At 46.7% G+C, this 21,564-nt stretch overlaps 1 protein-coding gene and 1 long non-coding RNA gene across 2 annotated transcripts in view; one reads left to right on the forward strand and one right to left on the reverse strand.

Annotated features, from left to right (window-relative positions):
• LOC116103261 overlaps window positions 1-18,546 on the reverse strand; it is a 59,408-nt gene extending 40,862 nt beyond the window's left edge. Inside the window, exon 1 of the long non-coding RNA XR_004123445.1 lies at window positions 1-18,546. This exon is cut by the window's left edge and continues 20,589 nt beyond it. This is a non-coding gene — a long non-coding RNA (uncharacterized LOC116103261).
• Window positions 1-21,564, forward strand: part of Kcnq1 (potassium voltage-gated channel subfamily Q member 1) — a 330,062-nt gene that overhangs the window by 177,956 nt on the left and 130,542 nt on the right. The window lies entirely within an intron of this gene.

The following is a 21,564-nucleotide window of genomic DNA, read 5'->3' on the forward strand; positions in this document are numbered from 1 at the left end:
CTCTCTTCCATTTTTAAATTCACATGGTATTTTTAAGTGTACTACTCACTTAAGTGAGATGTAACTTTTTAAGCACTTAGGTAACCATAGATTGACATACACCTGTAAACAATAGCAAAGAGATTCCCTATACCCTGACCAGTTTCATCTAGCAACATCTTTAGAACTATAGGAACATATCAAGCTTAGGGTACAGCACCACTGTAGAATGAATCTGTGGCCTCAAGGGCCCCTACGTACAGCCACTTCATGGTACCTCATGCTTTCCAGCCCTACTTTCCTGATCCCCTGGCAACTACTAGCCTATACTTCACTGAAATTTATTTGTTTGTTCCTTTGTTTACTTTGAGTCAAGGTCTCATTATATACCCTGGCTAGACTCAAACTCAGAGATTTGCCTGCCTCCGCCCCCTGAATGCTGGAATTAAAGGCATGTACTACCACACATGGCATTATAGGCCATGAATTGAGCCAAGTAGCATATCATCTTTGAATGAAGATGACGCCCTCCCTCTGCCCACCTCTGAGGCTCACCCATGTTATGTGTGTGTCTTTGTATCCTGCTATGATCTTAATCAGGTCTATATTTTTTTTAAACTGTCAGACCTTCTTGGCTAATATGTAAGAGCTTTGCATTAGCCATCATAGGTTTGTTGGGTATGTGTTCTTTTATTATGTAGCATTGTCAGATTAACACACCAGTGGAATTTTTACTGAGACTTTACAACGAGACTTTAGAAAATGTCATTAAGAATGTGATGGTGTGTATATGTATATATATACATACATACACACACATACATATATGGAAAGAGAGAAAGAGAAAGAGGGAGGGAGGAAGAGAGAGAGAGAAAGAGAGAGACAGAGAGAGACAGAGGGAGATCGATCCTAAGAGAAAATTCTTCTACAATTCTATTCCCAATGCTAGGAGGATTCCAAAGAAGGTGCTTTTATATTATGTTAAGGGGGAGTGGGAGGCTAGAAAGGCCCGCTAGCTTTGACAGAAGGTAGATTAGATGCAGACCTAGTACTTAAGAGGCAGAAGCAGGATGCTCTCTTCTTTGAGTTCCAGGACAACCATTCTCTTCTGTCCTGTCTCTCTCCAACTCTGGGACCCCTAGTTTTATAACTCACTGCTCACGCCCATGTGAAAGGAGGCTCTTGGGGCTAAGCTAACTCAGAGAAAGATTGGTGGTTGTGAGCACTCTGGGAAACAATGGAACCAGTTGACCTTAATATCCTGGGTATGAAGTGATTCTTGGTGGTCTCCACCAGGATGCCAGGAAGCCTAGAAATAACATCATCTTCCCCGGGACATGTCTGGAGATTTTCAGCTGTGCCCTACAAATGTGTATGCAAATGATGGACATGCATATACAATGTACTTAGCCCCAAAAGGCAGCTTTGGTCTCCCATAGCTCTGAGTGCTGGTTCTAGGCTGAGCAAAGCTGCTATGTGACAAATACAGGCTCCTGGAGCTGAAAGAAGCTAGAAAACTCAGTGCAACATCCTGCACACAGGTAAAGGAAAGTCTTTTCTTTTGAATACTAGGCCTCCATTATAGCCTCCCCACTCATCCAGAAGAGGTCCTAGGGACAGGAGTAACAGGAGAGTCCTGGGTATTTCAAAAGAACCACCACTCTACTGCTTAAGGAGAAGACATGCTCACTCTGAGAAGAATAAGCCTGTGCTAATACTACTTAGAGTTTTCAGGCATTATGCTGAGAGCTTTATACATATAACCTCACTAATCCTCACAGCAGCTTCTGACATATGAATACTATCTATCATTTCTGATTTAGAGATAAACTGAAACTAGAGTGCTCAAGTCTAGGGCCCAGGTCACAAAGCCAGGGAGTAGTCGATCTGCCAAAGGTGCCCCAGCCCCTGTAACATTTTCTTGGCGACATCTTTAAACATGCTAAGCTCTCCTCTGACTTTCACCTTTCACAAGCTAAGGCTGATTTCTTAGGCTGAAGCGTGCCTAAGCTATTTCTCAGCTTCAGACTGAGCCGTAGAGAACTACACCCCCATCCCTCATTTTTAATGTATAACCGCATGTTTGTGGTAACAAGTTTACTGACTTTCTGTCGATCCCATTCAAGGTCCATAAGGGCAGACATTGACCACTTCTGTTCAGTGTTTTATATTCTGTGCTTAATCTACTTGGAGCACATCAGGAACCTTCAGTGAATGTTTGATGAAGAAATAAATGAACACATAAATGACTGAGGTTTCACATGCAATCAATTAGGCTCTCTAGGACCCGGCCTGGGGGTGGGAAGGCTGCTTTGGGCCATGTTAGTGCCAGGAACATATTGAAGGGACGGCAGAGCTTCAGAGCTCCCTGGCAGGGTTTTATCCATGGGACTTAGGGTCCCAGAGTCCACCAGAACCTATCTTATCACCATTCTCGACAATGCACCCCTTTCTGCCTGCCATTCTGGAAATGTAGGCACCAATATAACACAGTGATTTTAGATGATTCTCTTAGAAGGGGTTTCACATGGAAGGAACCATCTCGGGTTTTGTAGATCAAGAACTTGTGGATCTGTAACTCCAGTTCCAGGGGTTTTGGTGCCCTTTCCTGACCTCTGTGGGCTCCACGTATGCATGTGATACACAGACATGCATGCAGGCAAACACTGATACACATAAAATAAAAATAAATCTTTTAAAAACAAACAAACAAAACTTGTAAAGCAAGGCTTGGGGCAGCAGCTATTTCTAGGTCAGGGCAGCAACCTCTGGCAACTAGGTCCATACAGGAAACCCACTCTACTGTTTAAGTAAAGAAAAAACACACTGTTGCCTTAGGGCTGGTAGATCTCACCATGTATTTGTGTGTATACGCTCTTAGCGGGACTAACGAGGCTCTCCTGAGGCAACAGGACTTCTGTGGCTGCTGACTCCGAAGCACAGCAACAGGCCAGTCTTAAGAATGAACCAGCACCAAGTCTGAAAGTGCCCACTGAAGGCTTCTATGGGTAATGGAGCTGGAAGTAAAGGATGGAGCGTAGGTCCCCAACTCTTCAGTACTGTCAGTTTGAAGGACTGACAAGACCAGGCACAGAGAGGCCAGGTTCTCCTTTATGTAAATGAGGCCATCAAATCCGCCACACTACTATCTTCGAATGCTAGTTCCTGAGGCTCTGGGTGCTTGCCAAATGGCTGTGCTTTTCTTAGGAATGGGTAACTGGCAGGGAGGGGGAGGAGGAACTGCATTCGATTCCATCAACGAAGGTTTTCCTATTGAAACATGACTTGTTAAAGCAGAGGCTTAGTTCAGAGTAAACATTTCACAGTGCTAAGGAGAAGTGGAGATTTATGAGCTAGAGCAAGCCTCAGGCATCAGTAGAAACCCTCCTGCTATCCAGCAGCACACACACTGCCCTGGAGTACCAGCATTTCAAATGTTGTTCCCATAGCTAGCCCTTCATATCTTGCTGCAGGGAATACCTCTAATAACTTTCCTGACTCTCTCTGTGTGGATCAGAGGCCTCTAAAACCCTGAGCCTCCTTGTTCTCTCTCTGGGTTCTTGTGGATCCATGAGGCCTCCAGGGCTAGCCTTTTGCTCCATGACCCCAAATGTGTTCATAGCCAGATTGTGTTAGGTGATGCTCTCTAGCTATCATTCAGAGTTGCGTCTTCTGAGCCAAATGGCAAAGGATATACACTGACATTATCCTGGTAAGACAAAGCTTGATGACTGCCTTACCTTCTCTGAATTGAAAAGACCTTCCTTGTCAACCTGACTTTCCTTGCTTGGGCAGTAACAGCTCATGTTGCCCATGCCTATCACTATACGGTTCAGAGGAGAAGACTCAGTAGCTGGCACAGCCACTTCAAATCTTTCACACCAGCTCTTAGGGAATGGCTTCCCTTGAAGCATGGGGCACACCATGGGACCTAGTTCTTAATCAGGCACTGTCTATTAACTGACTTTACCCAGTCCACGCAGCCTGGCCCACTCTTGCCATTGCCGTCTCTTTTCTGAAGTGGCCTGTGGTGAGATAAGGGCCTAGGCCAGCCACAGACAAGATACAGAGGAGCAGATGGGGTAAATCCCCAGTACCATCTATTTTCATGTGGGGATGAGAAGCAAATGGTGTCTGTGGCTTTCTGACCAAACTCCCCCTTCTCTTCCACCTTTCTACTTATAGGTATTTGAAAAGCAACACGTCTACCTTCTCTGTGTCCCTTAAGTAACTTTGGCCAAAATGAGTAACGGCCACCCCCACATCTGTAATATAGTACTTGAAGAGAGCCTTGTGGGAGTTGGGACCCAACTGAGTACTTGCTTTGGCTGAGAGAGGTGGGAAGGAAGACCTCAGCTAAGACACAGTCACTGTCAAAGCTCAATCCGTCTCCACCAGGGCCTCCCACAATTCAGCCTGCTACAAATCCACATTGGTAATTAGGTTTCTTTAAAGAATTTTGTTTCCACTTTTTGCATAATCATAGAGTAAGCCGGCGTTGACAGTAACCCAGGAAGCTTGAGTCTATGCCCTGTCTTGCTACCTCATTTCTGATACTGTCTGTGCCTTTGTTGGATCTCCCTATGTCTAATCCTGCCATCTAAGCCTGCTCTGGCCTAGTTGTGTGACCAGACCCTGACAGGATGGGGCAGGCACACACTTCATCTCAGTAGTGCTGCTGACCCTGGACATCCCTGAAATCATACTGCACTCTCTTTGGCCCATCCTGTAAGCGCTAGGCTGAAGGGGAACATGCTCACTATGGCTTATCAACAATGCCACAACACCCCAACCCAGCTGTCAAATGTTGATGCCTATGCTTAGAGACTCTATAATGTCAGGTTTTCTCTATTGTTTTTAAACAAGCCCACTACCACCACCATTTATCTCCAGAGTCATCTCACATAAAGCCCACAGAATAGTTCACCTCTTAGCAGTATGCTGCTGGAGAGACAGCTGTGGATACTGCTTTCCTCATCAAAGCATCTGCTCTCAGACCCAGTTTGAGGTTACACAGAACAGATATGTTATGCCATGTATGGGACTCTTTAGGATGGCAAATTCAAGTTGTAAGCTAAAACTTCTACATCATGGGCCTCATTTTTAGCCCAGGACCAGTAATTGCCAACTATAACCCTGTACCCCAACCCAACCACTGTCAAGTAAGGACCCTTGCACATCCCCAAAAAGTACAAAAAGGGACTCTGAGATGAGATACTCTTTGGACAGAGGCCTTCATGTATTTATATCTGGTGACCAGATGGAGGTGGGGATAACCCAGTCCAGGTCCATAAGGATCTCATGGACACTTGGTCTCAGAGTACACCTGGTACTTCGTCCTAGTAAACAAACACAAAAAAAGGAAGATGACCAGGCCTAAGGTTGCTGTGACTCAGAGGGAAACCCGATAGTCTAACACTTGAGGGACAGGATTAGATACGCTGAGTAGTGTAGAGTATTTAGCCTACAAATTGTAGGTAGAGATCTGAGAGCCAGAAGCTGCCAAGAGCCCACGTTAGTCAAGGGGGGTACCCTGGTTTAGCATAAATGTTGACTTCTATTTCTGGGCTTCTTGCCCCCCTCAGCTCGGGAGGTGCTGAATCCCCACCCAGGTCTCACTGTACTCTGCTTGAGGACTTGGAGCAGTCTAGGATAGCCTGGGCTGTGCTGTGCTGCTACGGAGGCTGGCGTGTGCACTCCACAAAAGGCCCGAGGGGTAAACAGCTGATAGAGAAAAGGCAGGCATCTTCTCTCTACTTTTTCTTGGGTCCCCACACAAACTGTAATCTCCCCACACAAAGCTAGATCTCGCCGGACCTTAAGGCTAAGATTTCACACCAGTCGTCAGCATGTCACGAAGAAGCTGAGAATAGGAAGCTCCTCAAGTGGCTGGCAATGCCCCAAAGCCAAAGAGCCTAGCCCTTTACGGCACCAACAGGTTGAAAATCAAACCCTGGTTCCTCAGAGTTCCTGGTTCCTCAAAAGCCAGAGTGGGGTATCACGTGGATATCATTGGTAGGATGGAAAATCCCCAACCCAGCCAGCTGAGCCAAGCTGCTGCTTCTCTCCCACTCACTGGGGGTCAGCAAGGAATGCTTCCAGTTTCCCTTTGAAGTCTCCCTGAATGAGGGCAGGGTCAGCAAGCACCCCTCTGCCCTCTGCAAGGCACAAGCTGGGTTAGGCTCTGCTTGAGAAGTTGGTACTTCTGGCACCACAGTATACTGCAGTCAGGCAAGGGATGCAACAAGGGGCAAAGAGGAAGGCAGGAGTCGGGAGACAAGAGAGCAAGATAGATTCTCCTGGGTCTTTCCAGAGCATTCTCAGGGAGGCTGAAGGAGGGTCTCCTCTAAATGTATTCACACAAGGCTGCGAGGACTGGAGGAAAGGCACTGTATAAAGCCATTGTTTAGACTAAAAGCTAGAATCCAACCTGAGCAGCCTGACTCAGTTTCCTCAGGGCTGTCATACCAAATACTATCTCCTTATTCCCAACCGCCAGATAGCCTGCCCCCCCAAAACATAGGTACTGGAGGCAGGGAAACAAAATACAAGGCAGGGAGCTGAATGCATATGGAGGATCTCGCCACACAGGTGCCTCACTAGGCTTGTGACTAAGGCTGTAGTCTTCAAACCCTAAACCAGGGTGTAAGGGTGATTCCGTGTCTTTAAGAGGCAGTTACTTTCTCCTCTGGTGGCTCTTGTGCCTGAGAAGAGGGTGGAATGCCTGCCTGTCTTCACTGAAGGCTTTTAAGCCCTCCACTCTCCCTTTTATGTGCAAACTGTGTAACTGGCTGACTTTGATGCAGCGGGCTAAGCCCAGCAGCAGCTTGAAGTCAGCCGTGCAGATGGAGGGTTCTACCAGCTCTACAATAATCTCTCATCCGCACCCTGCAACTCAGTGCCATCCTCAGGTTAATCCTCTAGAACTTAAGGCCTTTCATGTGGCTTTGGGAAGAAGTGCCCCATGGGAAGAAGCCCACCCCACAGGAAGAAGGCAAAGAGGAGGACAGCATCATATACGGCTGATGTCCCTAAAGACTTCAACTACAACCTTGTCACATCTTGGCAGCCTCTGGAGAGATCTGGGCAGTACCTTTCCTTGCCCTCTGCCCAGTGTCTCAGCATTTAGGCCTCTATGGGAAGAACAGAATGAATGGCAGATCAGAAGAACATAAATATCTGCTATAGCGGCTATTTTCCAGATTCTTGCAGTTTAGGTGGTTTTAGAAACAGAATCAAGAGGAGACATACGGCCCACTGAGGAAAGTCAGGGCAGAGGAGTGGCTGCTAGAGGCATCAGTTCTTTGCATTTAGATCAGGCCCCATTTGTTTATACCAAATTAGTAGCAGGACATTTGGTACTGAAACAGCCCACCAGGCAGGAAAGGGAAGTGGTACCTTATCATGGTGGCCTGTGGCCTTTCCATATACCTAGGATGGTATTTATAAGCACCCACACCTCTATATCCAGCCCTATATTCTCAGGGATGGCCTCCAACTGCTCTAAACCTGGGCTGCCTTTCTCAACCGTGAGAGCTGTGACTTCCCAAGCACAGAGCCAGGAAAACAGGAGCTGCCTCTCTACCCCTACCCAGACTGCTTCTATGGAAGCATGAGTCCAAGAACACTCTCCGCCAAGGTTAAGACAGAAGGTGGCTCTACTACAAACATGGAGCACTGCTTTCCCCAGAAGCAGGACTCTTGTCAGGCACCCAGTGGCCTCAGAGAAGTCCTTCTATGTGGCTGAGTTTCTTCTTGCTTGCTGTCCCCTTTCTTGTGGTGCTCTTGGGAGTGCTAAATCCCATCCATAGAACAGGAGGTCCACAAGGCAAGCACTGGAGCTGCCCACATGGCTGTCTGGCATAGGACATATGGCTGGCTGAGAAGGCTCCCTGCCTGCCTCCCGTAGAAAAGCTGGCATCACAGAGAGCTAGAGTGAAGTGGGTGACACCAGAAGGCAGGGTCCTTAGACATCAGGCACAGCCATGGATCTAAGTAGGTCTCAGCATCTATCACAAGGCAGATGGCATACAGGCTAAGAGAAGGTGGAATGGGAATGAGACTCAGTCTTGGGCCCTGGCTGGGAACACGATGAATGTGTGTGCACTTGGTTGTGTACAGTTGTGGCAGTACATGTAGGTATGAAATGCCATTTCTCAGAAGTCCTGAGTGGTTAAGGATAGGGTGTGACCCTAGAACCTTTAGGGACATATCCCTTGGCAGAAGGATTAATGGGAACACTGACCTCTGGCCTTAAGGAGGGGGAGCTTCCCTTCCACCATTGGGAGCCTGTTTTTTTTTTTTGTTTTAACAGTTTGAGCCATTTTCTCCATCCAGGTTTTGCCATACAGTCCCAGCTCTTTTCTGCTGACCTGAAAGGTTCATTTGGGAATTAAATAATATTAGCAAACCCCACTAAACCCTGGGCAAAGGGCAGAGGATGAAGCCTTGATCTGGCACCTGAGCGAGGGAGGCATCAGAGCCTCTACTCTAATGTACATCATTCCTAGACACATGAGGTAAAGGCTAGGCAGACGTGGTGTAGAGTTTGTGCTGGCCTCTGGCCTCTGAGCCTCTGGGAGGGGCGCTCGGGCTCAGCGGTGTTTAAAAATTACCAAGCAAAAGATATAGAGGATCCACAGTTAACCATTTTTTGAAGAATCTGTGAAGGCTGTTTGAACAGCTAATCAGGAACAATGACAAGAAAGAGACATCTTCCACCAAAGGGCTGTTGCCCCCTTGCACCTTGAACCCTGGACCTGCTCTGTTTGGTTTGGGCCTCTAGGTTTGAGCAGTAAAGCTCAGAAACTGCTAACTTTGGAGCCTCCCAAAATCTCCCTGCCCACTGCACACCCCTCCCCCAAGTCTCTAATGTTGGCAGCCTCTTTGCTTTTCATCTCAGCCTATTCAAGGCCATTTGTTTTTTAAAGCTTGCCCAGCTTTGCATTAAAATGGGTAGAAGGATTTTTCCATCGTTCCAAGATTATGAAATACTTTAGCAAGGACGAGGCCTCCAGAGGGAGGTGACCCTCCCTGCACATTCTGTGGAGAAATGTTCTCTCTCTGTGGACACAGAGAGAAAACAGAACCACTGAGAAACAAGGACTTCTCTCTAGTCATAGAGAAAGGCAGGTGTCATAGTCACGCTGGCAGGAGGCACATTCTAGGCTGGTTGCTGTCCACTGCCAACCCTCAGAAGACTAGAACACTGACTCCATGTGACCTCTGCAAGAATGGGTTTCTCTTTTCTGTCCACCCATCCCCTGCCACCCTGCTGGCTCCGTCCCCAGTTTCACACCCACTAAGTAGTGCTACCCTTCTTTCCGTTATGCTAGTCCCTCCTCTCAGCACCAGGAGCTCCTGGACAGACAAAAACTAGCTTTCCGATGGCTGGACCCACCGTATCTGTTACTTCATATTCCACTCCCCCAACTCATGCTCTGCCCCCAACAAAAATTCTTCCAGTAGCATAAGCCTGAAACCTTGGAATCATTTCCATCACCTTCTCTCCTAGCTGACCCAACTAGTCCATTACCAAGCCAGGCTGCTCACCTCCTTTACCCATTCCCTCCTTCTGTACTGTCACTCCTCTGCGAGGCCACAACACCTCCTTCGGATAACCTCCATTCCCCTCCTGTTCATTCTCCACTCAGCAAGAAAGAGCCTTTTAAACTGTGGATTCCACTTAGTTCCCTGAGTGGAATGAGATCTAAATGGAATGGGAACTTAGACCCTTAGCAGCTCTCAGTGGTCTCAGAACAAACTCAAGATCCTCTCAGGAAGCAAGGCCTGCAGCTCTGTACCCAGTTTTAGAAAGCTAGCTTCTTTCTCTCGCGTTCCCTCCTCCACAGTGCCCTCCTGGTCTTGGTGCCTAACTAGGATCCCAGATGAGTTCTGGCTGGTTCCTAAGAGTCCTTTCTCTATCTCCAGCCCTCAAAGAATATTCCCTTCAGTGTATAACAACACACAAGCACCACAGGACAAGTATGACCTGACTCCTGTAAAATTCCCTCCTGGAGACAGCTGTGCGATGAATGGTGGACTTTCAACAAGTATGTGTGGAATGGCTGAGTCTATAAAATGGAGCAATAATCACTTCCCTGCCTCCCACACATAATTCACTTCCTGGAAAGGCTCTGTACCGTGCAGATACTATATACTGATTCAAAGTCAGCTATGGTGTAGTCTTTGAATAACTAAGCATTCAGGCTGCCTATGCCTGTGCTGTGTTTCCTTCCATCAGGCCAGATTCCCAGCTCCCAGAGAGAACAGGACCCAGAGTGCTTCGTAAGCAAGACTCTGCAGAGTGAAGAAACATTGATCCTTTGGTATATGTTAGGGGGCTGAGGGGATTAGATCTACTAATTGGCCATACTAAGGCATGGTTTCTTAATCCATAAAGCCATATGCTTTAAAACCTAACTTCCTGCCAGACCAGATAAGCCCTTATCCCTGGTCCCCTGCTCACTCTTCACCTCCTGCCCCTGCTCCCTGCTCACTCTTCTTCTTACCCCCTCCCCTGCTCATCTTTTCCCTCTCCCTCCACCCCCCCTTTCACAGAGAGAGAGAGAAAGAGAGAAAGAGAGAGAGAGAGAGAGAGAGAGAGAGAGAGAGAGAGAGAGAGAGGAGAGAGGAGAGAGAAAAGAAAGAGAGAGAGGAGAGGGTGGGGAGAGGGTGGATTGGTTTGTTGATTAATTCAAACCATCTTTATGCTCCAGTTAGACCCTCTTCTGGGAGGGTCACATGGAAAAGCCTGGAGTCACCTGTATGGATACTAGATTGAACACGAGCTCAGATACATATCTACTGTAATTGCCCCTGGAAGCCAGAAGGCTTCAACCATCCTCTGCTGAACCTCTGCTCATGCAGAACCTTCATGGGGCTTAGTCAACCGGGACAGCAGCCTGAGTAGTGGACCTAGATTTGAGCTAAGGGCAAACTAGTTGGCCTAGCCCTGCCCGTTCTCTATTCTCAGAGCCTAATTGCCGCAATTAGCATTATTAGGAGAAAGGCCCATTAGATCAGTTTCTTCCCCTGGCTAAGGCTACAACTGCTAGGGAGGGTGAGCTCAACGCTCTTCAAGGAGCTGGGATTCTTCCATAAAGGAGGGCACATTTAAATTGCAAACAAGGGTCTCAGTCCCTAGGAAAGGCTCAGGGAAGCTTTCAGTTCCCTTGTGGGAGAGGCTAGGAGAGTTCTATGCTCTAATCTCTCAGGCCTTCCTGAGGACTCTGATCAGGACCCTGGGAGTCTGGACTCTGGCCACTGACCCAGACTTTCTGGGGCCAGGCAGCATAGAAGATCATGGCAAAGGCTGATATCAGAGGCAAGCACAGGGAGAGGAAACCCAGTATTAGAGGCCACCCACTTACTCTCCCAAGCAGCCTTCTCTGAGGCAAACCCTCTTCTCCTCCTAAGTGTACTGTAAACTTCTGGATCCATTGTTCACAAGAGCCACTTACTAGTCTGTACTAACTGGCAGCGGTGAGAAGACCCAACCCAGCCTCCTTTCTGGGCCATCTCCAAGCTGGTAAAGCTGCAGGTGCTGATGCTGTTCACAACTTAGGCACTGCGGCTAAAAGGCTGTTGTACTTGGGGTTAGAGATAGCTCAGTGGCTAAGAATACTTGCTGCTCTTATGGAATGGACCTAAATTTGTTTCTCAGCACCCATGTAGCAGCTCACAACCCCCTGAAACTCCAGTTTCCAGATGTGATACTTTCTTCTGTACTCAGGGATACTAGTCACACACATGGTATACATACATGCATACAGACGAGACACTCATAGACATAACAATAAGTAGGGATTTGTTTTGTTTTGTTTTAAGATTGTTGTAAAGATTTTAATGGAATCCTATGCATTGTGAGGACAGGATTACCTGCCAACATATATACCAATGAGCAGAGATGGGGGTGCTTCTATTATATAGGCATAGGCCAGGGTCTTCCTCATAGGGACCATAAGGGCACGGATTTAGTGCATGGCAGGATAAAGGCCAGAGTCTGCTGTGTTTAAAGGACCCTGTGTTTAAAGCAGAAAGGCTTTCCAGCTCCTTGGAACTCAGTCTAAGGCAGGCCTGGCAGGGAGTGCCCCCACCCCCATCCCCACCCCCACCCCAAGGGCTATATGGTAACCTTGGGAGGCAGGTTTTGTTATCACAACTGTGAAGGGATTACTTCCACTAGGTAAATGCCATTTAGGCTGCTAAACATACTACAACACAGAGCACCCCTCCCTCTCCCCACCCCATCCTTCACCAAATAACCCCAAGGTGGCAGTTAAGAAACCCCCACCACTTACTTTCTCACTGAATTCTGAAAGTGGAAGAACACTTTTTCCTGGCCTGCTCTTTCCTTTCATCCAACAAATCAATGAAGCCACTCACCAGAAGCCTGTGACACGCCTGCGGAGTGCTAACCCTACAGAGAAGACCTGTAAGTTCACCCAGGACCTCCCGTCTATGTGGAGGAGACAGGCAGCTAACTTAAGTGGACACACCCAAGGACAAGAATACCACAGTGTAGCCCATGTTTCAGAGACTGAGGTAGCAATTAGCTGAGAAGACTAATTGATATGGCAGGTCAGAAAAGGCATTTCCAGTGCGATATGAGAGTTATGGGAAAAATAAAAGCCAAGCAGAGTGACTAACCTTAAGACCCTGAAGCCGGAGGAATACTTTGCTGATATAACAAAATAAAAGAATGTTGGTATTGGGCTGGGGAGATGGCTCAATGGCTACAGTACTTACTGGGAATTGTGATTGCTGGAAATCAAGAGAACCTGAGTTCAGATCCCAAGCACGCACATAAAATCCAGGTATGGCAGCACATGACTGGGATGCTAGGTTACGGACACTAAGATTCCAGGGGGGTGGGGGCTGCGGATGGGAGGTCACTGGCCAGCCAGTCAAAACAAAAATGGTGAGCTCCAGGTTCAGTGAAAGCTCCTATCTTTAAAAAAAGAAAGAAAGAAAGAAAGAAAGAAAGAAAGAAAGAAAGAAAGAAAGAAAGAAAGAAAGAAGGAAAGAAAGAGGAAAGTGATAGAGGAAGACACCCAGCATCAACCTCTGGACCCCACCCATGCATGCACCTAGAACACGTGTGCACAGATGCATAAATCACATAAACACATTCAGAGAATGCTGCTGAAGCTCAAGCTCAGCAAGAGAGGAAGAAATGGTCAGAGTACAGGGCAAGCCAACCTTGTAAAAAGCTGATGTTCCTAGAAATAGGAGTCTACAGAGGGTATCTGGCAGGCAAGAGATGGGTGCACATTCACTCCTTCATACTTGGCACTTGGGTCCTGGTATATAGCACACAGAGTAAATCACAGCCTTTGGCCCATAAAATGGTTACCGAGGAAGGGTCTGTTTAAAAGTCCCACTCTGCTCCTTCCGTGCTTTTGCATCCTATCTCCATCCTGTAATCCCCTACTCCCTTCCACTCAGACAGCTGCTCTGGGTAGCTTATTTTTATCATTGTACGTATGGATGGCATGCTCTGTTAGCGCAAGTCTGGAAGGGGTGTAATTTGAATTGAAACACCAAGGCAGGGACTGAAACCCTCCTTCTGTTTGCTGTCTGTGTCACTCAGCACCGTTGCCATGCATTTCCATCTTGTGAAGTGTACATCTAGTCCCCTGCTTCTACCCACAGCAACCGGAGCCAAATGCCCACCACCCCACCACCCCCAGGCCATGCTGCGCTGAGCAGGCACACACAGCCTCTCCTTGTTCTGGGGGAGAACTGCTCCAGCATGTTTACTCAGTAGGGAAACTGTTGCGCCGCAGGTATAAAATATTTTATTTGAGGAAAAAATGCTGGCCAGCTTTCTAGAATGTCTGTGTCGGTCTCCCCTCTCACCTGCGGCAGGCAGGGAAACTTGCTCCCTACCTTCTGCTAACACTTGGCATTATCCTACTTTCTAAGGCTTCTCAGAAAAAATAAATAAATCAATGTCACTTTGCGTTTCTCTGGTGACTTAAGTCTGAGCACCTCTTTACTGGTAGCCCTACTGCAGGTTTAGCCCTACTGCAAGTTTCCTGGCTTACCTTTCTCTGATTTTGCATCATCTTAGCTGCTGCTCCCTGGCTTTAGTGTTCCGATTATCTTGTAATTTGTCATGGGCAGAATTACACATGTGAAAGGATAACAAGGTAAATCATGTCTTTCAATTATGGAAATAGTGGCACTGGCCATGGTGGATTTCTTCCATAGGAATCCTTAATTTGCATCACTGATTCAAGGTTTATAAATTTTAGTCTTGAGACTTGTCCTGCTTAAGACTTCCATACTACCCTAGAAAATATTCTCTGTAGTTTTTCTTACTAAACAAATAGCAACTACCTTTTACTTTCCAGCTTGGAGCTCCCTGTTTCCTAAGGACCCCGAAGTCCACAAGATGTTTCTCTTCTACTTGTTTTTTTTTTTTTTTAACATCTTCCAAGGAGGCTCCACTGATATGTGGTGCCACTTTGATCACATGTCACCTTCCCCAGACTCAGGGCTGAGCTCTCTGAGCCCTGTTCTGGGTCTCTGTCAGTCCACCCTTCTGGCTGCTGAGCCATGGAATGTTTTACAAAGTTCACTTGGCGTTTGGACATCTTTTTCTTCCACATACATTTTTGAGGAAGAAATGTTAAACCCTCCAACTAGAGGTCTGACTGCAATCTAACTAAATTTATAGATTTGCAAAATACTGAGGTTTCTAATGCTAACTTTTCCCATCCAAGAAAACGGATGTGTCTGCACATCCAAGTACCTTCCTTTATCTCCAACGGGAATTTACAGCTTTCCCATAAACATCATCTTTAAAAAAAAAAAAAAAATGTTTAGACCAGGACAATCTTGTTACTATTCTAATCTGTATCTGAGTGTACTTCTTACATCTTTTAAATCACTATTGTTATAAAGAAGTGTGGGTTTTCTTAATTTGTTTGTTTGTTTGTTTGGATATACTGTATACATCCACATATTTCTTCTGCTGCAAAACCTTGTCTTTCAGGTAGCTCAGCAGTTTTCAAAGAAAAGTCCAAAGAAATTCTCAAGAAGCCTTCTCAGATCCTCTTAGGAAAGGTCCCAGAAAGTCTGAGGAATAAGTGTATCTCTATAATTCTCAGACCTCATCTGCCTTCTCTATTTTGACTCTCACAAAGTCAGTTTTCCAAAGATATGACCTCACTGGAATATGTGCTTATACAGCTTTATGTATAAGCACATAATTTTAATGTTTTTAAGCACATAATTTCAATGTCTAAGACTATAACTACCAATAAATATAGTCCATCTTAAATAAATTTGGGGAGGGGGGCTTACTAATGTTTAAGTGCACAAAGGCTGTAACATCAAAATGTTTGCAAACCCCAATACAAATAATACTATTATCTCTAAGTAATTTGTTTTCACTCTTCCTGCCACAGGAGCCTCACATCTCCACCTCTTGCATTAAGAGGTGGCTAGGATAATACCCTTGGCCTGTTCCTTATCTTACCAGGAATAATACAATTTCTCCCTCAAGTTTACTGAAAAGTTAAATTTGGGTATACACTGTATCATGTTAAGGAAGTTCTCTTCTAGTTTTTGGCTTCCTAAGTAATGTCCTTCCAGCCCCCTCAAATGCATACATAGGCGTCAAACTTCATCATATAAATTTTCTGCCTCCATTGAGAAAACCATATGGTTTTTCTTCTGCAGATTCTTAATACTGTGAATTACATGGATAGAGTTTCTGATATTGGATCATCTTTACATTCCAAGGAGAAATTCCACTTGTCTAAGAACTGTTGTTTAAAATTCTGTTGGATTCAGTTAGTTAATACTGTACATGGACCTTCATCTATATTCACCAGGGAAGTGCCTCATAATTTTCTTTATTTGTGCTCTCCTTATTTGAATCTGAACATGCTCTGATTTGCAATTTTAAAAGATCCTTCTAGCTGGAGCATAAACCCCGAAACAGATCCACTTTTTTCTTCAGTATGTTTGGTAACACATTAAAACAGAACCATAATCAAGCAATCCAATCCTTTAAATTTTTCTCCTAGTAAGTATCTGGAAAACAGGTGCAGAAATGGATCATTTGAGACACCGTAGAAATCTGGGTAATCCTGCCTGCCTGCTTTCCTTCAACAGTATTGCCTGAGGATGGCTGTGTATTAGGCCGTGGCTGGGTGGGGGCCACCACTAGAGAACAGGACAGAAAACGTTACTTTTTGGTAGTGACTAACAATGGGCACGCCAAATGAGAAAAGACTGTTGAATGCATATTATTTGTGCATTTAACATATTATTTAAATAGTAATATTTCTCAATATTACTATTGAGAAATTACTATTAAGAAATCTTTTATACTTTTTAATAATTATAAGAGAAGAGTATTTTTACCTCGATGAATAATTACTTACTCCCTTTTATGCCAGAAAGGTTCCAGTGGAAAGCACTCATCCCCATTTTACAGAAAAGGGAATGTGACCAGCAAGAAGAACAAAATGGAGGACTAAGATTTGAGCCCTGGCCTTGGTCTTTTAAATCAACTCTGGCCCACATGGGACAAAGATTTCTATCCCCCATTTCTCAAAATGTGATTCCCACTTGTTAAAAACCAGACTCTTTATACTTCAGTCCTGATCCCTAACTCAGACCACATTGTGTTCACACTCAAAACCAACTTTAATTCTTACTGTACTCTCAAGTCAGGTCCTGAATATAACTAGAAACCCTCAGTCCAGTCCCCAACAGGGACCTGAACCTCTTGGATCTCAACTCAAAACCACAGGAGGGAATCAAATTCCAACTGAAAATCTGGAGGTAACTCCCAGTTCTGCTAGTCCCCAATTCGGTTCTTATTCTGACCCTGCAGATCTCAACATGTGGGTCGTGACCTCTTTGGGCTTGAACAAGCCTTTCATAGCAATCACCTAAGACCATCAGAAAACACAGATATTTACATAATGACTCATAACAGTAGCAAAATTGCAGTTATGAAGTAGCAATGAAATTAATTTTATGGTTGGAGGTCACCACAACATGAGTAACTGTATTAAAGGGTCACAGCACTAGGAAGGTTGAGAACCACTGCAACCACTGTGGCCTCCACCCCGAGATTCCAATCAACCACGTTGTACTCCACACCTGAATTCTGACTCGGCTCCAGGCCCGAATCCCTCTCCAACTCCAATCATGACTCTACTCTGGACTTGGAACCACTGTAGACCCACACATACACACACCAACTCGGATCCAAGAGCCAGATCTCAACTCAACTCAAAACTCTGAATAAGCAGCCTTCCCCAGACTCAGTTCGGCGGTACCCTTCCCCCCGGCATGCCAAATGGAGCCCCTCACTCTCAGCATTAAAATAGCCACCACACAGCAACGCGTACTCCATCCACTCCCAGCCTTGGTGCTGGTCATACCGGGCTGCAAAGCTCAGGAGTCTCCAGGCCCGATTTGGTTTCAGCTCCGGGGAGTGCATTCCAACTCAGCCCAGGGCTTAGAACCCGAAGGCCAGAGCCGGTGTCCTAGGCCAATCACCCTGGGACTCGACCGACCTCGGGGCTCAAAAGGCCTCAAGACCACCCCAGCTTCTGCGAGCCTGGGCCACAAAAATGGAGCTGTGGTCGGAGACGAGGCCACGGAGGGGGGGAGGGGGGAGCGAGAACAGAGCCACAGCCGTGGAACGAGGACCGAGCCTTAGCAGCAAAACGAGTATGGAGCCACTGCGGCAAAACGAAGATGGAGTCCCAGCCAGGAATGCGCGGCACAGATTCGCCTCCGCTTCTAGCCTTGCGCGCTTGCCGCGTGGAGGCTATCAGCGCGGCCACGCGGACCTGCGACCTGTGCAGTGCTGAGGAAACTGCTCAGAGAAGAAAACCACGCTGAGAGAAAAACATACCAAGGAGAACCATGCAGAGAAAAGGAAGAACCAAACTCAACAGAAAAGCTCTCCAAGTAGAATCACACTGAGGGAAAAGAAGCATGTTGAAGAAAACCAACGGAGAGAACCGGGCCGGCTTACAAAAAAGGTCGAGAAGCCAAGTGGAACGCGCCAAGGCAGCCGATTGCGCTGGAGTGATCCGGGCTGAAAAGATCCACACGTAAGTGAGCCGATTGCTGAGGCAGACCGGACCATAGTGCCAACCACCATGACAAAACAAGAGACGACCTCGCCGTGGAGGTCTAGGCTCCGAAGAAACACTGAGGAGGATCGCGTTGAGCAAATCACACTGAGGATGGCTGATCGGGACTGAGACGCAGCGCTCAAGTGATCCGAGCAGAGGCAGATCCAAAAGAATTGTGAACAAATACGCTGAGGCGGATGGCTGGCTGCTATGACCTCACCGTGAAAAACCGCGCAGAGAACGATCACGCTGATGAAAACCACGCCGAGACGAGCCACGCTGGGAAGGACCACGCTGAGAAAAGCACACTAAGGTGTACAAGACCGTAACCACGCCGAGGAGAAGCACACCGAAGTAATCCAAAATGAGGCCGACCACACCCAGCCTGACTAGACCAAAATGCTCCAACACAGACCACGCGGAGGGGCGCAGCAAAGAGAGCTGCGCAGTCGCGCTGAGGCAACTGTTCTGCCCAGCGACTACGGCTAGAACACCTACCTTGGTGACGTGGCAGCCATGGCACAGTTGATTGGACAGATGCTGAATAATGAGTAGGGAGCTCGTCCTCATGATAGGCTGGACACAGACAGCTCTGTGCTGACCATTTTTATTGGCCGAGAGGAAACAGCCTGATGTCTCCAGGATTTGGATTGGTGAGCTTGTCCAGGCTTGCCGGATCTACGCTGCTGGGTCCACCACCCCTTAAGATCTGAGGAATGTGGTTATCTACCTTCCACATCCCTTCCTGGCTAAGCCTGGGGTTCATGTCTCTGAATAAGTGTGAGACCAACCCCAATGCAGTCCAGGGCAGATCCCTGAGGCAGCCAATGTACCTGAAAAGTTTCATGGCCAAAGATGAGTATGCCTCTGGCCCTGGCCTGACCTTGGGATGCTAAAAAGCATTCCACCCTCTCAACCGTCCCATGGAATCCTACTGAGCAGGCCAGGGTGTGGTCATCTAAAGCATGCAAGGAGGCCACCCTCTTTGTTCTTTTTTGTTATCACCAAGTGAGGAAAGTCTTGAGGCTATCCTGCCTCCAGAAAAGGAGGGAGACCTGGATCTGCCCATGTTACAAAGCTCTAGGTAGTGATAGTCCTGAGGTTAGACCCCAGCCACTCTCCCCAACCTCCAGATTCTCTTGGTCCATGGCCCTGTCCCAGGAGTGTCCAGGATCGTTTCCACTCTGTCCACTTATTCATACATTAATTTGGCTAACGCGGTTTATGCACCACCCATGTGTCAGGCATTGACCTAGAGCCTGGAGAAACCTGACAAACGAAAGCCAAAAATGCCAGATTTGGGGGACATTCCACTTGCCCAGGATTCATAAGCAAGACTGGGAGCAGTGCAGACTTCCTGTGCAAACTGTAGTTTTAGCATGTGGAACTCTGGGTATACTCTCCAAACCACCCCAACCCAGAATTGACTTCAAACGGGATTTGGGGAAAGGGGAGGGAGAGCCAGTCCTGTGAACAGGCCAGGGTGTGGTCATCTAAAGCACGCAAGGAGGCCATACATCTTAACTGCTTTTGCTGAAAATATATGTCTACAAAAGCAGCCAGGAATCTCTCCTGCCAAACATGACTGAGTGTATGTGGGGGGGAGAGGGAAGCGAGGCTTTTGGGTTGGTTTTTTTCTTTTTTTTTTCCTCCTGTTTTATTTAGCTGGGGAAACGGGAAACTGGTGTCATCTTCCAGCAACAGGCAGCTGCTTTTTACCCTCAGAAGCTGCTCCTAGCTTGCTACCCCACTTCCTACCAGGCCACACATCTGCTTTGCTGGTCCCCTTTGGGCCCATCTGGAACATGCTGCATTTGATTCAAAGGGTCAGTCCTACCCTCATACCTGATGGGTGGTTTTCTTTTCTGCCTATCCCAGAGCAGATATGCAACTAATACCATCCCTCAAGGACCTGTCACCATCTTTAAATTCATCTTATTAGCTTTGAACTTGCATCCTGGAAGTCAAGCCTGGGATCTTTTGCCACAAATGGCCCCTTCCACCTCCCCAGGATAAGTGACCAGCCACCTGCTTCCTGCCATTGCCAACCTTCCAAGTGACCTCTAAAATGGGCATCGTGGTAAACATGGTTATCTGCTCCCCTTGGCTGAGATCAGGGGCCCCTACTCTCAGAACCCTCTATGTCTTGTTTCCCATCTGTTAGAAATGCCGCTTCTGAACCCCATGGAGCTGCTAAGCCAGGGACCAGGAGAATGTGAGGGGGCCCATGGGGTTCTGATTTGAAACCCTGTTCTTTCTTACTCTAAGCACCTTCCAGCTTAGCTCTGAGGCCTCAGCCTTTGTTTGCTTCCCCTGGCCTAGAAGGCCAGGTATTTTCTTTGGATCCTGTTCCTGCAGGCCTATTCCTTACAGGGAAAGTAAGGGGAGTGGAACCCCCAGTTCTTTAAAGAACACCCACAGTTTCACCAAAACACAAGTCCCAGTAAGGAATGTAGGCACATTTTCAAAATGTTATGGATTTTCTTTTTGGTTGGTTGATTGGTTGGTTTCGTTTTTTCCAGACAAGGTCTCTCTGTGTAACCCTGGCTGTCCTGGAACTTGCTCTGTAGACCAGGCTGGACTCTTAACTCTTGGAGATCCTCTTGCCTCTGTCTTCTAACTATTGGAATTAAAAGTGTGTGCCACCACTGCCTGTTATAGATGTTCTTAATCTAAAGCAAGTGGGTAGATCTCTACCACCTAGGGAAGCTACTACTTACAAAGTGCAATGCTGACCCTCCAGGCCTCATCTGTGGGTTTCCCAAAGGTCTGATTTATTCAAATATGTGATGTCAGAAGCTAACTGAAGCAAGGTCACTTAGAGGAGTGAACACCCTACCAGGAGCTTACTAGCAACTCTATCTTGATAATGGATTGTTTCTTTGTTTGTTTTGGGTTTGTTGTTGTACTTGTTTTGTTTTGTTTTGTTTTCCAAGACAGTATCTCTTTGTGTAGCCTTGGCTTTCCTGGAACTATCTCTGTAGACCAAGCTGGACTTACACTCACAGAAATCTGCCTGCCTCTTCTTCCTAAGTGCTGGGATTAAAGGTTGTATGCCACAACCGCCCTGCCTGGCTGAGAATAATTATTTTTTAATTATGAAAATTGAGTTTATTTGATGGTATACTTAAAGTCTGAGTTCTAATTGTACCTTTAGTCAAGACATACCCAAGTAGTAGATTCAAGAGTGTCTGTTGTCACTTTATAGATTCTGCACCCTCAGTTCTGTCCCTAATCAATTTCCTTTTGATGACATCTGGTATACACACCTCATCGTGCTTTCAAGAGGTCTCCATAGGTCAATCTTTGAAGTTGGTTAGGCCATAAAAGAAACTGTCCTTATCCTTTTGGGTCATAGGCTCAATTGGCAAGACCTATGTATCCCATGCCACCTCCTTCCTGCTCACGGGGTATTGTCAAACAGCTAGTGCTGGCTGTCAAGCTCAATATACCTACTGTATGCCAC

The sequence above is a fragment of the Mastomys coucha genome, unplaced genomic scaffold (assembly GCF_008632895.1).
Source record: "Mastomys coucha isolate ucsf_1 unplaced genomic scaffold, UCSF_Mcou_1 pScaffold21, whole genome shotgun sequence".
NCBI classification, from domain to species: Eukaryota; Metazoa; Chordata; class Mammalia; order Rodentia; family Muridae; genus Mastomys; species Mastomys coucha.